Raw genomic sequence first — 15,699 nt, forward strand, 5'->3', positions numbered from 1 at the left:
TTGAAGGATACTTATCAAGATCTACCTGTTTGTAAGCTCCTATGTAAATAAAACCAAGGCAGAGGGACAATGCAGCAATTTAAGCTCATAAGCCCAAGTCATGGACCAGCCAAGGGAAGTCCAAAGGTCAGAGGGACACCCATCCTTGGATGAAGGGGGATCATTCTGAAACAGAGAAAATGCTAATGCTGGTATACAGCCTTGGTCCAGACATTGCAGGAACCCTCCCCAGAATTAAAGGGGAGGGGGGAAAGAACTGCAATGTGGCAAAGATCCTTCACCCACTACCTGATAATGCAAAAGCTTATGAATATTTATCAGATGGAAAGTATAAGATGGGGTAAATAATGAGAAGGGAAGTGGACCAGAAGCAGCCCCAGCAACTCCTGGAAGGAGAAGACTAGGTGTGGCCAGGAGACTGGAGAGAGAAGACACCCTGCCTAGGGTTGGAGTGGCATGGAGTCTGAGGCAGTGAGGAGCCACGAGCAGCCCAGCAGCTCTGCCAGTACCAGACCCAGAAGCAAGCCCCAAGACAGCCTGGTAGCTCTGCTAGGACCAGACCCAGAAGCAAGCCTCCTTCAAGGACCACCCTGCAGCTCCACTAGTACCAGACCTGGAAGAAAACCTCCTCCCCTTCCCACATTCACCAGATCTCCAGTCAGAGCCTGCTTCAGAGGTAAACAGGGAAATTGCCTGAAGTTGGGACCAAGGTTAAGTAAGTTAATCTTAAGTATTAATATATTAGGCAGGCTAAGGTTTATGGCCTGTTTGAAACCACCCATGCTACAGAACTTTCTTTATGATAAACTGGTGCTTAGTGGCCATGTTGTTAGCAACAGGAATTGTTGTTATCTTCTAAATGCTTAATCCTGCCAAATCTGATAAATAAAAGTCTAATTCTGAGGAGAACACGTTGTTTTTTCCCCTGAACTTAGGATCATGAAGTGAAGTGGGAGGGGAACTGGAAGTTAGGGATGTGCAGAGCAAAATTTTATGTTCATATTTTTTATGTCCGAAAGGGGGTCCCACTTGCGGCCAATATGGACATAAAAAAAATCCAATGAGTTGGGTATATGTACATATGTGCAAAAAAAAAATTAAACCCCCTCACCCTCCTTAATCCCCCCCCCAGACTTACCACAACTCCCTGGTGATCGAGCGAGGAGTGAGGACGTCATTTCTGCAATCCTTGGCGAGAAGCATGTGACGTCGGTGGCACGTCGAGTGACGCGGCGTCACGTGATTCCCGGCTCGTTCGCGCCGGATGGCTCGTTCGGCCCAAAAAGAACTTTTGGCCAGCTTGGGGGGGCCTCCTGACCCCCCCAAGCTGGCCAAAAGTTCTTTTTGGGCCGAACGAGCCGTCCGGCGCGAACAAGCCGAGAATCACGTGACGCCGGCGTCACTCGACGTGCCGCCGACGTCACATGCTTCTCGCCAAGGATTGCAGAAATGGCGTCCTCACTCCTCGCTCCATCACCAGGGAGTTGTGGTAAGTCGGGGGGGGGGGGATTAAGGAGGGTGAGGGGGTTTATATTTTTATTTTGGCTCAACAATCACGATTTCCCACATATCGAACATATCTATGTTCGATATGTGGGAAATCCGATCGTTTATGTCGAATCAATTTTTTAAGTAAAAAAAAAATATGAGTTGCGTTTTACTAATGCGGTCAATCCGAATGCACACCCCTACTGGAAGTGTCCAGAGGCAGACAGGACCCTGCACCCCTAAACTTACTTACAGTCCAACTTAGAATTCAGGCCAATTGGAGTCAAAGTATGTAAACAGTGTATCTACCATTGTTCAGTCTGCAAAAGTCAGTGGGGGAAATCACCTCCACACCAATTACGGGACACCACATTAATCACACAGAAGCATAAATCTTCAAATGTATGACCAAGTTCTAAACAGTAGGCTCCCAATAGAGCTGTCAGTCTATTATTTTTAGGTAGCAATGGTGGTTTATCATATGGGTACATATGGGTTGTTTTACCAATGTAGAATTTATTACATGGTCATTTGATGGTATAAATCACCCCTTGTGTTTGACATGTAGAAGAATGGCAGAGATGGACTACAGGGCCACCCATTGAGAAATCCACTGTGTTCATGTGCATTGACATTGGACACACAGAACAATGGCCATAGGGGGCATGTCCCAATGATAACATAGTGTGTGTAATAGTTTCACTTTGAAAATCAGAATGTACTAATTTATCATGGAGGTTTGTCCCATGCATGAACAAAAAATGTGGGAAGTCGCAGAAGGCCAGATGTTATTGAAATAAATGCCAGTGTTTATGAACCTCTTGACAGGTAGCTCCCAACTCCTGGAAAATATGGAAGAACACAGGTAAGATGGTCCAATGAAGGCACAGAACGTGGAAAAATAGTCTTTCCCTATTTGAAAATCTGGCCCGTAAATAGGCGCTTCTGATGTAGGGTTTAGGATAACCTCGGGCTTTGAAACGAGAAAATAGCATAGCAGCTTGGGTTTTAACTCCTTATGTTTAGTGCAGATCTGTCTGAACCAGAAGAATTGACCAACTGGTAGTTTCTTTTTTGAGTTATGGTCTCTAGAAGTGAACACAATACTTATCTGAGATCCCACATAGGGACCTGTACAATGGCATTATCACCTTTTTTTTCTTACTGGTTATTCCTCTTTGTATACAGCCTAGCATTCTTCTGGCTTTAGCTATCAACTTGTCACATTGCTTTGCTGCCTTCAGATCACCAGACACTATTACCCCAATGTCCCTCTCCCAGTCTGTGCACATTAATCTTTCATCCCCCATCAGATACAGCTCCTTTTGATTACAGCACCCCAGATGCATGACTCTGTACTTTTTGGCACTGAAGTCCAGCTGCCAAGTCTTAGACCAGTCTTCAAGCTTTCTTAAATCACTTTTCATTCTTTCTACTTCTGGCTTGTCCACTCTGCTGCAGATCTTAGTATCATCTGCAAATAGACAAACTGTACCTTGTATCTCTTCCCTAATGTCACTCACAAAGATATTGAACAGAACCAGTCCCAACACTAATCCCCGTGGCACTCCACTTAACACCGTTATCTCTTCAGAGTAGGTTCCATTTACTATTACACGTTGTCTCCTGTCAGTCAACCAGTTGTTATCCACTTTGCCACCTTGATGCTCATTTCCAAGGTTATCATTTTATTCATGAGCCTCCTATGCAGGACTGTATCAAAAGCTTTCTTGAAATCCAAGTAAATCACATTGTATGCTCTTTCCTTCACTTACAAAACTTGATCATAATTTGATAGCAACTCTACCAATTATTTATTGTTGTGGGTAGGACCAGGACAAAGAAGAGCTAGCAGCCAGATGCAACAGGCATTTGTAGTTTACAAAGGCCTAAATTTTCAACTGAGAGGAGAACTACCAAGTTACACAAGTACTGTCAAGCGTGCACAAACAAATTTTTAACACAAGACAACACATATTGACTGTAAGAACTTTATTTATTTACTTATTTAAAATCTTTTCTATACCGTCATTTAGTAATATACCATCTCAATGGTTTACAGAGAGGCACATATATACATATTTGGTAAATTGTATAAGTTAATAATATCTATAGGAAGTGCCATTAAAGTCCGGTAACATAGTTTCATAATAAAGACTATTTGCAAAATGTTATAAATCTTGTCCTTTTCCTACATTTATCAGTGTTAATTACATATATAACTTTATCGGAATGTATATTTGTATTAATAAAAGCACATATATTGAGCAAAGGGTGCTGAATTCTGATGTTCTCTGCCAGATATCTATATTCCACTATTCTCCATTCTCTTTGTAAAATGCTTGCTTGAAAAGCCAGGTTTTAAACTCTTTTTGAAAAGCTTGAAATCTCTCTGTGGTCTAATTTCTAAGGGCATGGTGTTCCATAGTATTGGTCCAGCTAAGGATAATGCCCGTTCTCTGACTTGCTGTTTTAACAGAAGGGATGGTTAGGTGTGCTTTGTTAGCAGACCTCAGGTTTCTATGTGGGACATGAACACATGTGCTATGTTCAGCTATTCTGCTTTTTTGTCGTGAATTAATTTATGTATTGTTTTGTATTGTACTCTGTGTTTGATGGGTAGCCAGAGTAATTCAGCTAAAGTTTCAGTAATGTGATCCCTTTTTCTTTTGCCAGTAAGTAGTGGTCTTATTGTTGTGTATGGTAATCCTAAGAAAAGGGTATTACAGTAGTTGGTGCTAGTAAATATTAGTGCTTGTAAAATTGTTCTAAAGTTTGTCAATGTTAGTAAATGTTTTAATTTCCTGAGAACCATAAGTTTGGTGTATCCTTCTTTGACTTTTAGTGATACGTGTTGTTTGAGGCTGAGTTCCGTGTCAATTATCACACCGAGGTTTCGTACTTTTTCGGCTAATTCTATTTTATGATTATTTTTAAGCAGTATTGGTGTTTGGATGACCATCAAATTTTTCTGTTCTAAATGTAAGAATTCAGTTTTTTCGATGTTAATAACTAGCTCCATTTGTTTGATGATGTCTAGGTACATGTTTGCTAGTTTTAGTGTTTTTTCCATTGTGTCTTCAATGGGTAGTAGTAGTTGAATGTCATCAGCATAAACATAGTGTATGACTCTCAGGCCTACTAGGAGGTGGCATAGCGGAAGCAGGTAAATATTGAAGAGTGTTGCCAAGAGTGCTGATCCCTGTGGTACTCCTGTTTATAGATTTATTTTCTCTGACAATACGTTATTTATACAGACTTGGTAAAATCTGTTACTTAGGTATGATCTGAACCAGGCTGAACTTAGGTATGATCTGAACTGTGTTGTTAGGCATATAAACAGAAACATACAGACAAAAATGGAACTGAAACTGCAACAAGCCAGACTCTTTATGCAGTGCAACAATGAAAATGCAGAAACCTCACCAATTCCTCAAAACAATACAATCAAGAAATGTAAATCAATCAGAATAGTAAAACTATAGTACTAAAATAATATATATTACAACAGCTATGAATAGAATAATATCCAATTACTAAAAATTCATATACAAATTTTAAAAAATATCCTAAACATTAATAAGATATTTCAAAGCAGCAGACACACGAAATAACACAGAATAATTAAAACTAAGGATTTAAAAAATCCTCCACTCTCCATACTTGTCATCCTGTGTGGGAATTATAAGCTTTGCCAGCAAGCCATTTCATTGGGGTTTAACACTGGCTTCCCTTCTCCCTGACCTTTGCGCTGAATGAAGCATCACTTGTGCTTAAGCCTCTCTGCCTAGAAGAGGATACCTGACTGTAATGTATTTCTCTAGCTTATAATTAACCCTGATTGCCTGAAAGAAAAGCTAGTTGCCCCTAGTCAGGGGCAGGACAAAGACAGGAGGTATAGAATTCAGCAGCCAATGAAATGATCCGTACACACTCCCTGAGCCAAGCCAATAGTGTAGAGTCACGTCTGTTGCTATGTGGAAAGGAGCCAATCATGTGATGACACATCATCTGCCTTTGTATGAATGTACAATAAAAAGAGCACCCTTGGGAGTGCTCGGCCCTTTTTCCTGCCTGCGATGAAACCTGCCTGATGCGTCTTCATTGCCTCCATATTCAACATCTGGTGATCCCGGACATGATAATAAATTCCATTCTCATTTCGGCTGGTCATAGCTTAGGTGTGCACTGTACAACAGACTTGCCTTCGCAATCGTAAGTATTTTTAAAGTACTTTTTAGTAATTTTTAAGTATTTGTCAGCAAGTTTGTTCCCCATATTCGTGAGCATGGGAAGTGATTTGTCTGTACAGCAAAGGCTACATGCCAGAGAGCTGCAGAAAATCATCAAGAATCATTATTTCATCACCAGAAGACAAAAAGCACAAATCAGCCTGGGGGCTTAGAAAAATTAATAAGTGAAATAGCTTGCCGCTGCCCCTGGTATTCACAGGCTGGAACTCTGAATATCCAGGACTGGATTTTAATAGGCAACAGTCTTCATATGGCCCCCAGAGCTCCCATAAAGCAATTATTAATATGGCAAAAATGTACAGAGGCCATAGAACACATAGGAAAAAAAAGTTTCAAGACAGCATTTTCAAACCATGTGCTCTTAGAAGCAGACAGCATCAGTACACTCAATCAATATACCCTTCCCCTATCTTATGCTCAAACTCCCTCAGAGACAGCAAATTCTTTGTGTCTCCCCATACCCACACCCAAGCCCATTCACACTTCTCCGCCTTCTATAGAAAAGCAGCCCTTGAGCACAATTAAGCCACAACCTGGCCTGTGCACAGAATTTCCTCAGAAACAGCAAAAAGAAAACCTTACAGAAAAAGAATTATTAGAAAGACTTCAAGCCTTTCCCATCACAGAAAAGACCAATGAACTAGGGGGGAAGAATATGAAATAGAGCATCTGGGGACACACACTCACAAGGCACCGTCCCCTACCATGGCTTCTCTGGCTTCCTCTGCGTCCATCTCAGAGAAAAACCCCCAGGAAATTAAATACACTGAAATCAGAGAAGCTAGCCTCCCTCCACCTTGCCCGCAAGCCCTTCCCCCACCAACTACCAACTACCAACTCCCTTTACCCCCAGCTGCCATTGCCTGAGACAGTCATTGATTCTGCATCACCAATTTGTCCAGGTAAATTACCATCTCAAACCGCTGCTCCCGGTAACAATTTATGTGCCGCAGTCAGCATGGAATTTCACCTAGAGCAAGTGAATGAAAATCTCACAAAGGAGGAATTATTGGAAGGGATTCCTCTCCCATTACAAAAGGGATTAAAGAACTAGGTGTGGCAGCAATAGAGTTGAGTGCCGCCCGGAGTGCCATGGGCAGTGGCTATGCCCCCAGGTCTTCAAAGAAATCAGCGTATAAGACCTTGGGCCAGGCAGCTGCACTCCTGCGTTACAAGCAAAAAAAATATCAATATGAAAGAAATGATTTAATGAGACAGTACAATGACCTGTTACAAACCAGACTACACCTAGTGCTGGAGCAGACACAGCAGACTTGGAAGAAATGGTTTCTCTTAGTCTTTGATATTCAGTTACAGAAAATCTGCATACTTTGAGAGTATTTCCCCCACAGAAAGAGTATGCAGAGCCTTATGTTATAACTGTACTGAAACTTGAGCAGTATTACAGTGAAAATTTCCCTTTTGCAAAGTTAATTTGGCTCACATTTAAAATGACTCCATTTCTCTGAGATTTAAGTTTATAGCTTGAATTGCCACTGCACAGAACTTGTATTCTTATTGTAATTTTCCCTAGAGGAGAAAGATAGTATCTGTCTGCAAGAAATCAGCAAGTCCACAAGAAATTAGCAAGTCCTTGCCAGTCATTGTTTCTGGTTGATGTAATCTATTGTTAAACAAAGCTGTCTTTCAGTTCCTATTGACTGAAGGATTAATTCATTGAATGAAGTTCTCTGCTCTGTTTCTTTTCTTTTGAGAAACACTATTCCTCCCCCTCTTACTAACTCTTGATTGCCACTCATGGGGGGGGGGGGGGGGGGAGGGAGAACGTTTGAAAAGAAAAAACTGGACTTAGTACTGCAGTTTCTCTCTCTGGTTTCTATATTTTGTTATAACTCTGATACATTTCTTGATACATTTCTTTAAAACTGTGCTTGCAGCTTTCAAGGGGGGGGGGGGGGGGCACGAGACAGATCAGATCTCCTGCTGATCCAAATCTTTTCCCTCAACCTTCAATGCATTACTACACTAGCCCTTCCTCTCACTCTGTCTTTAATCTTTTTAATACTTTCAAACTTCTTTAATACTGAACTGAGATTACTGAACAGCGTGTTTAATTTCCTATTCTAATAATTATAAGAAGAAATTGTATTCTGATATTCCACATTGAAAGTAAGCTCAGAGTATTATTGATTGCAACCTGGAACAATAGTTGCAATCTATAAAGTAATGATGGTGTCTCCACTAGGAGGCGCTATGCTATTATACCAGTTATATTATATTATTGTTTTAATAATTCTGTTGTATACTAGTTTTTATTTTTCAGGCCTACAGTCCTCCTGACTTAAAGAAACTTCAGTTTTATTTTCTTTTTCACAAATTTTTACAGAATTCTGAACCTTAAAATTTTTACTGATAGAGGTTGCTACATCTAAAGCAATCCCTCCCAAGCCTTTTCTTGCAAATCCAAATTGATTTTATTAAATTGAATAATAGAATTGATTTATCCAAGGTTAAAAAAGTAAGAATTTCACTTTAATCTTTACCTTAGTAAATCTTTTGCTGTATGCCAGTTTTTAATATTTTCCAGACTGACAGCCTTCCTGCCATGAGGAGATGTGAAGATGAACACTTTGCAGCTTATTTTAACATTTTTCTAACATTTTTCTAACACCTTTTGACTTTTGACTTTTGATCCTTGATCTAATTTTGTTTTTGATACCTTTTTGATAAGATTTTTATCTCAAATTATGTGTTATCTGTTGTCTGTCTTGATGTCAAGAAGACTATGAATGAATATTTGCAGGATGGATGAATATGTGTCAGTTTTGTGTAAATGAATATTTGCAGGATGAATGAATATGTGTCAGTCTTGTGTAACATATGTTTAATGTAATGTCTAATATACTTGTCATTTGTGATTCAGCTTACTGCAAATGACTTTTCCTTTAAACAATTAATTTTACATTTATGCTATTTTACTGAATGAAAATTGATCACTGCATAAAAACTTTCTTGATAATGGGACTACCCTCTGTTCTGAAAAATGGCTCTGCTTACTGCAGCCATTCCTTTACATGAATTTTGTCAATAATTGAACATTAAATACGTATTTGGCATCCCCTACATCACCACAGGGCAAGCCATTGTGGAGAGAGCCAACCACACCCTTAAGACAGCTCTTGATACAAACACAAATAAAAAGCAGGGATTGCCCCTGGATTTCCCACTAAGAAGGACTGGCTGAACAAAGTATTGTTTACTTTAAATCATCTAAAACATATCAAATTCAAATAAGACCACAGCCATGGGTAATCATTATGGGACTAGGGTTAGTCACCCACAGCCATCAGTTTTGTATAGAATATTTAATGTCTGGTACGGTCCCATTCCCTTAAAATGGGGAACGAGGATATGTTTCTCTGCTTGCTTCCACAGGTATCAAGTCGTGGAGAGATGGAAAAGTGTCCAGGTCTACAGGACCCGATCACCAACTTCTCCCTGAGCCTCCACAGCCCTCAGAAGGACAGAGACCAGACTCCTCGCAAAAAGCAGCACCACATGACCTGGGGACAGATCAAGGCCCTATCCAACCAATCTGCACAACTCTTGGAACAGCAAGGCCTTGAGAAAACTCCAGAGAACTTATTAGCCACCTTTTCTTGCCTGAATGCCAACTCATTAACAATTGTGTTCTGCACCCTCCTCCTTTGCCTTATTTCTCCAGCTATGGCGATTTCAGAACAAGGACTCTGACAGAACAACATGTACATCCTCGATGCACAGAACTTTTCACACCTGTTGAATCGAACAGACTGTTGGATCTGCACACACATGCCAACCCATGCCCACGGAGAACTACTGATGCATGCTGTACCATTTAACCTTACAGTATGGACTAATTATCCTTTACAGAGAGGTGTTTTCATTAACTCTCCAGTTAATAATACCATACTACACATCGGCAGCTGTATTCAAGAGACTGCCGCTCTTTGTTGGGACTATGATCCAGGGGATGGGAAGGGGCTTCAGGTGGGAAATATCCATATTGTAACCGAACCTTTGTATTAATCACTGAACACTTACATAATTATACCACATATATGTGCAATTGGCAGATTTCAGGATGTGCAGTGGGAGACCCAAGCAGGTGCAGAGAGTATAGAGGGGACGAGGGATTTACCCTTTGTAGTTATATAACCCAAATGATATGAATTACAGAGACTTACACATCCTAGCTAACTGGACGAATGCCCTATTTAATCAGACAGTCCATGCCTTAAAACTACTCACAACAGAAGTTTCTCAGATTAGAGAAGTAGCATTACAGAACAGCTATACCTTAGACACTATTTTAGCTTTAAAGGGTGGTGTTTGTACATTAATTGGATCTCATTGCTGTGTGTACATATCAGACTATAAAGCAAACCTCACACATACCATAGAGCAGATAGAAACCATGGTTGCTGATGCACCACTTTCAGGCAGAATACCAACTTCTCCATGGGACTGGCTATGGTCCTGGCTCCCTGATATTTCTGGTCTCAAAAGGGTGATTTCTAATATAATTACTGTAATTGTCTTAATTATTTGCCTGTGCTGCTGTATTCAGTGTATACCCAACCTCATATCCATACTGAAACCTTGCTCTCAGCCCGAGTACAAAGATGTCTTGTAAGATGCCTAATAGGGAATCCTGAGCCCTGCAGCGGTTGGCACACCACGCTGCACCAGCTCTGGGTGATGTGGAGATTCAGGAGCTCATCGGCGGCTGGCACACCACGCCGACTCAGCTTTTTCTCTCCATATCCCCCTTTTCCTATCTCCAGCCCATACCAAGACATAACAGATTTCAGTAAGGGTCTAAAGCTTTATTGAGCTGCCTAAATAAAAACAGAAAGGGTGAGATGTGGGAATTATAAGCTTTGCCAGCAAGCCATTTCATCGGGGTTTAACCCTGGCTTCCCTTCTCCCTGACCTTTGCACTGAATGAAGCATCACTTGTGCTTAAGCCTCTCTGCCTAGAAGAGGATACCTGACTGTAATGTATTTCTCTAGCTTATAATTAACCCTGATTGCCTGAAATAAAAGCTAGTTGCCCCTAGTCAGGGGCAGGACAAAGACAGGAGGTATAGAATTCAGCAGCCAATGAAATGATCCGTACACACTCCCTGAGCCAAGCCAATAGTGTAGAGTCACGTCTGTTGCTATGTGGAAAGGAGCCAATCATGTGATGACACATCATCTGCCTTTGTATGAATGTACAATAAAAAGAGCACCCTTGGGAGTGCTCGGCCCTTTTTCCTGCCTGCGATGAAACCTGCCTGATGCGTCTTCATTGCCTCCATATTCAATAATCCTGAGATTGTAGTAGACTGAGGTGGGGGCAAACACTCAATATGCTCCCTCTGTGTCCCATGCAAGCTTGGTATGAGACAGAGGAAGCATGCATGTGAGAGAGATACACACATTTCTTGTGTCTCTCACACACATACATGCTCTGTAAAAGACTCAGGGTGCATGCATGTATGTGAGAGTGGCACACACATGCTTTGTCTCTCTCTCTCTCATGCACACACGCTTCCTCTGTCTCTCACACAAACATACACACATATGCTTCCTGTCTTTCACACACACACACACACACACACACACACACAGATTCCTCTCTTACGCACACATGCTTCCTCTGTCTTTATCACACATACATTACATATACACTCTTCCTGTCTCTATCACATACCTATTTTACAGGGCCCTGTGGGACTGGGATGGCAGAGGAGGGAGACAGATAATGTGTACCAGTAGTAGCCAGCAGTATAAGGAGGCAAGCACATACCTTTAATTTACCAAAAGAGGACAACAACTTACATTTTTTTAAGGTTGCAATGGAGGTGGTTAAGAGTCGGCTAGGAGAAGTCAGTGAGATAGCCAGGCCAGGCCAGCCTATGACTTAGAGAGAGAGAGGGAGGACGCAGTAGCAGACTGCAGAGTGGCAGGCAGTGGCAGGCAGTGCTTATACTACTGCAGCAGGCGGCAAGAGGCTGTAGTTCTGAAGCATCTGGCTTCAGTGGATTGACAGCATGCACGCAATTGCACTGCTTGCAATCACTCAAATAATTACATTACTGGCCAGTGGCTGTAGCACCCTTTCCACATACACCAGTCATAGTTGTTTGTACAAATCGTGACCTGAGTCAGAGTCAGAGTTAGCATGGTAGTAGCAGCCATGAGGAGATGACCAGTATAACTATTGGCATCAGGAGCTAAAGAGCAATGCTAGCAGAGCACAGTCAAGAAGCATGCGCTCAGTGGACCCAATGCATGTTTCTTTTTTTCTCTCTACAGCTGTGCTGACAGGCGCTATTCAAGGCAGCTGATTGGTAGCTGGCACCCGGTCATCACCCAGGTTGGACTGCCCTCCTCACCCCCCCCCCCCCCCCCCCCCCCCCTTAGTATTGCCACTGCAGGTAATATACATCATCAGCTTTCCTGGCATTTAAGAATACAAAAGCTCATTCAACAAAGAAAAAAAACAACTTTTTTGGGTTTGGTTTGATTTTTAGTAAGATTTTTCAAAACATACAAAAAAAAAAAAATATTAATGAAAAGGCTTTTAGAAGGACCTATGATTGAATCATTGAGGTTTATTCAAGCCTTGGTGGTTTAGCTCAGTTCTGAGGTTTTTTCCTCTCCCCTTTTTAAATGATACATGCTTTTTGGTTTGGTTACATTTTGAGTTTTTTAGGCTTCGTATCCTTTATTTTGGTTTCCAAATTGAGTCCTTCCCATTATATTCGGTAGTTCTTCCTCTTTCTACCCACACAGGCAAGAATGAAGCACGACGCCTCTCCTCCTTAATGTACACTGTTTATTCTGCTTGCCCAGGCCCAGCCTGCCGCACTCCGTCTGTTTTTGGGGCTGCAGCCTACTGAGCAGGATGCTACTTCACTTGCCCTGGTGCTCTTACTCCTTGCTCATGGCTAGTGGTCTTCCTGGCTCTGCTGAGGAGTGACGCATTCTCTCTAAGGGGGTAATTTTCTAAAGCTATCGCATGCGTGCGATGGCTAGCTTGGGGCGGAGTCGGCCCCGGAAGAAGAGGAGTCGGGGTGGCACTGGGGCCAACTCTGTGTAGATTTCCCAGACAGCGAAAGGCATGCATGCCTTAGCCTGTCTTTTTTGCGATGAATAACTACACCTTTTATGGTGTAGTTATTTGGTGCGACGCCGGCAGCGATCGCACCACCGTGGTGCGATTGCTGTCAGTTGGTGCAGGTCCGCCCCTCCATTTCGCCTCCCACCCCCCATTACCACAGGATTCACTATGCCTTGCGACATTAGTGAATCCAGCCCTGTCCACTCCTTTAAAGTCACAGGGATGCATAGACCAGCAGCAAGTCCAATACTACCAGACTAGGAACACCTGTGCCTTTTAGGACTCTCTGCACCTAGGTTGCTTTGACCATCTGCTGACCAGCAAAATGGACAATGTCTGGGATACCCTGGGTGACTGCCCATCTTGCTCTACCCAAAGGCCAGCACTGTAATCCAGACTGTCTCAATCTCTCTCCCACCATTGCCCCCCACTCCAGGGATGACCCCAGGACAGTCCTTCCCCTCCCCCCACTCTTCCATGCCCCTATATGTCACTGATCCCTGACCTTTGCTCCCTCACACAACCCTTAGCTGAATCCCAAGTCCTAAATCATGGCTGCAGGTTGAGCTGTGTATGTTCCAGCTCTGCCTTCCAGTTTCTCCCCACATACTGCCTGCAGTGTCTGCTCCTGGCCAAAAGATCCTACTCCTCTCCTGTTCCCTGCAGACTTACTGAGGAAGGGGAGGCGAGTAAAGTGGGAGAGACTCTAAAGCAGGAAACAATTGCTCTGCTTCCTTCTCCAGTTCCTCCTCTCTCATTCCTTGCAGGCTTACTGAGGAAAGGGAAGTTGATAAAGCAGTAAACAGGTAGGCCCAGAACTTTCTAGTAATTAGAAATTCTTGGAGTTTCCAGGTGGAATCTAAAGAATTCCCAGGTATGAATAGGAAAAGAGGAGAGGGAGCGAGAAAAACTGAGGCATACAGGGAAGAAGGAGAGAGAAAAGTGCAAAGAGATACAGGGGAAAGAGGGAATAGAAGAGCAGACACGTGAGAGGGGACAGCAAAGAGCAGACACAGGGAGAGACAGGAGAGAGAACAAGAGATAAATGGGAAAGGACTGAGGAGATGAGTGACACACAGAAGGGAGATAAAAGCAGAGACAGAGAAGAAGAGAGAAGAGAGAAAAGCAGAAAGACATAGATAAACATTTGTTTTATCTTTATTTTTATTGACTATGTAAACTGCTTTGAATCAATTATGTAATTGCTAAAACGGTGTAGAAATAATTTAAATAAAAAAAATAAAAAACAAGAGCATGGTGAGAAATATACAGGGGAGAAGCAAAGACTTGAGAGAAGTATACAAGGCAGGGGAAGAAAAGAACAGATAAACATAGGGAGGAAGGGGTGAGATGACCACAGAGAGAGATACACTGTACATGAGAGAGCAGGGACAGATTGTAACAAAACAATTCCCTCCTCCCCACCAGTTTCTTAGTGTCCCTCATTCCTCCCTGCTTTATTGCAGGATCTTGCTACTTCTGTCATGTACCTCATTTAGTAGCTGCACTAACTGCTACTGATCCTGGCCTCTTCTATATTTATGGCCCAAGTGAACTGCAACTGCACTTGGTAACCCTGAGTAGTGGTGCATCCTGCCGGAATCTGACCCTTAAAGGTGTTGGGTATCATGGGCTGGTAGCAATTCCAGTGCCATCAATCCATTAACCTGTGCAGCTTTAAGGATTTGACTACTGAATTTATTTTGTTTTTTAATATTTATGTTGTATATGTTTTTATGCTTTGTTTGTAATTTTGGTAACTGCCTTGGTGGATTTGGCTGAGTTGTGCGGTCTATAAATGTTTAAATAAAATAAATAAATAAATAAAGGAGATAGATTTGGATTTGATCCAAAGATAACTCCCTCCTCATCCTTCAAAACCTTTATATGCTATTAACCCTCTTCAGGCTCCTACTGCTGCATCTGCTACCTCCTCTTCTTGATCACCTTTTCTTCCCACCATGATGCTCTGCTTTCAGATGCTACCTGCTCTGAGGACTCTCTTCTGTTAGCAATGTATAGGTCATTCCTTCTGGTGATGCCTACCTTTTCTTGCCTTTATCCTGTCCTGCATATGATAATGCTAGGGATCAGATTTTAGTATATTTCTCTTCTAAAAATGTTGTCAAAGGAAAAGTGACATTTTTTCTGTGACATTTTACCCTCCCTGTAGGTCTCTCCCCTACTTCCTCTGTATCTTTTCTGTCAGCTCTTTTCCTGCTCTCTTTTATTCTCTCCCACAGTCCCTGTATCTCTCCCCCTCCCCGGGTCAGATTGGTCAATTGAGGGACTGGGCATCCCTCAATTGCACCAATGGGCTGGTTAGCCATACTGCAGGATGGTGCAGAAGGCAAGGCAATGTCCCATCCATCAAGGTCTTATAGGAGAAGGGGGAATTTCCCCATGTTAACTTTTTACAACTCAAGCACTGACCTTCACTATACCGGTAAACTATCTTACTTTATTGTTTACTTTGGGGAAGCTGAAGATAAGCTGTGATTTTAGTTACTGGTTTGTTGCTGTTGAAAAGACTGTTTCTTTTATGGCCTAAAGCTTCCAAAATAAACTTTATTTGGATTGTTTGTTGGTGTAACCGAACTGACTGCTTTCACCACTCAAAGCTTCCATAAGCAATATATAAATGCAGAAATAAGGAAGTAAACAAAAAAAAAATTAGAGTCCCTATGCTCTCTGCTGGCTGACATAGCAGAGTTAACCAGGAGCTTCTTTAGATGACTATTCATTATTATGTAAAATAAGAGAAAAATACCAGTTTTATAAAGAGAATGCATATCAGCACATTAGCTTTATATAGCCCCAAGGAGTCACCTATGTAGCACACAT

The sequence above is a fragment of the Rhinatrema bivittatum genome, chromosome 2 (genome assembly GCF_901001135.1).
Source record: "Rhinatrema bivittatum chromosome 2, aRhiBiv1.1, whole genome shotgun sequence".
Taxonomy (NCBI): domain Eukaryota; kingdom Metazoa; phylum Chordata; class Amphibia; order Gymnophiona; family Rhinatrematidae; genus Rhinatrema; species Rhinatrema bivittatum.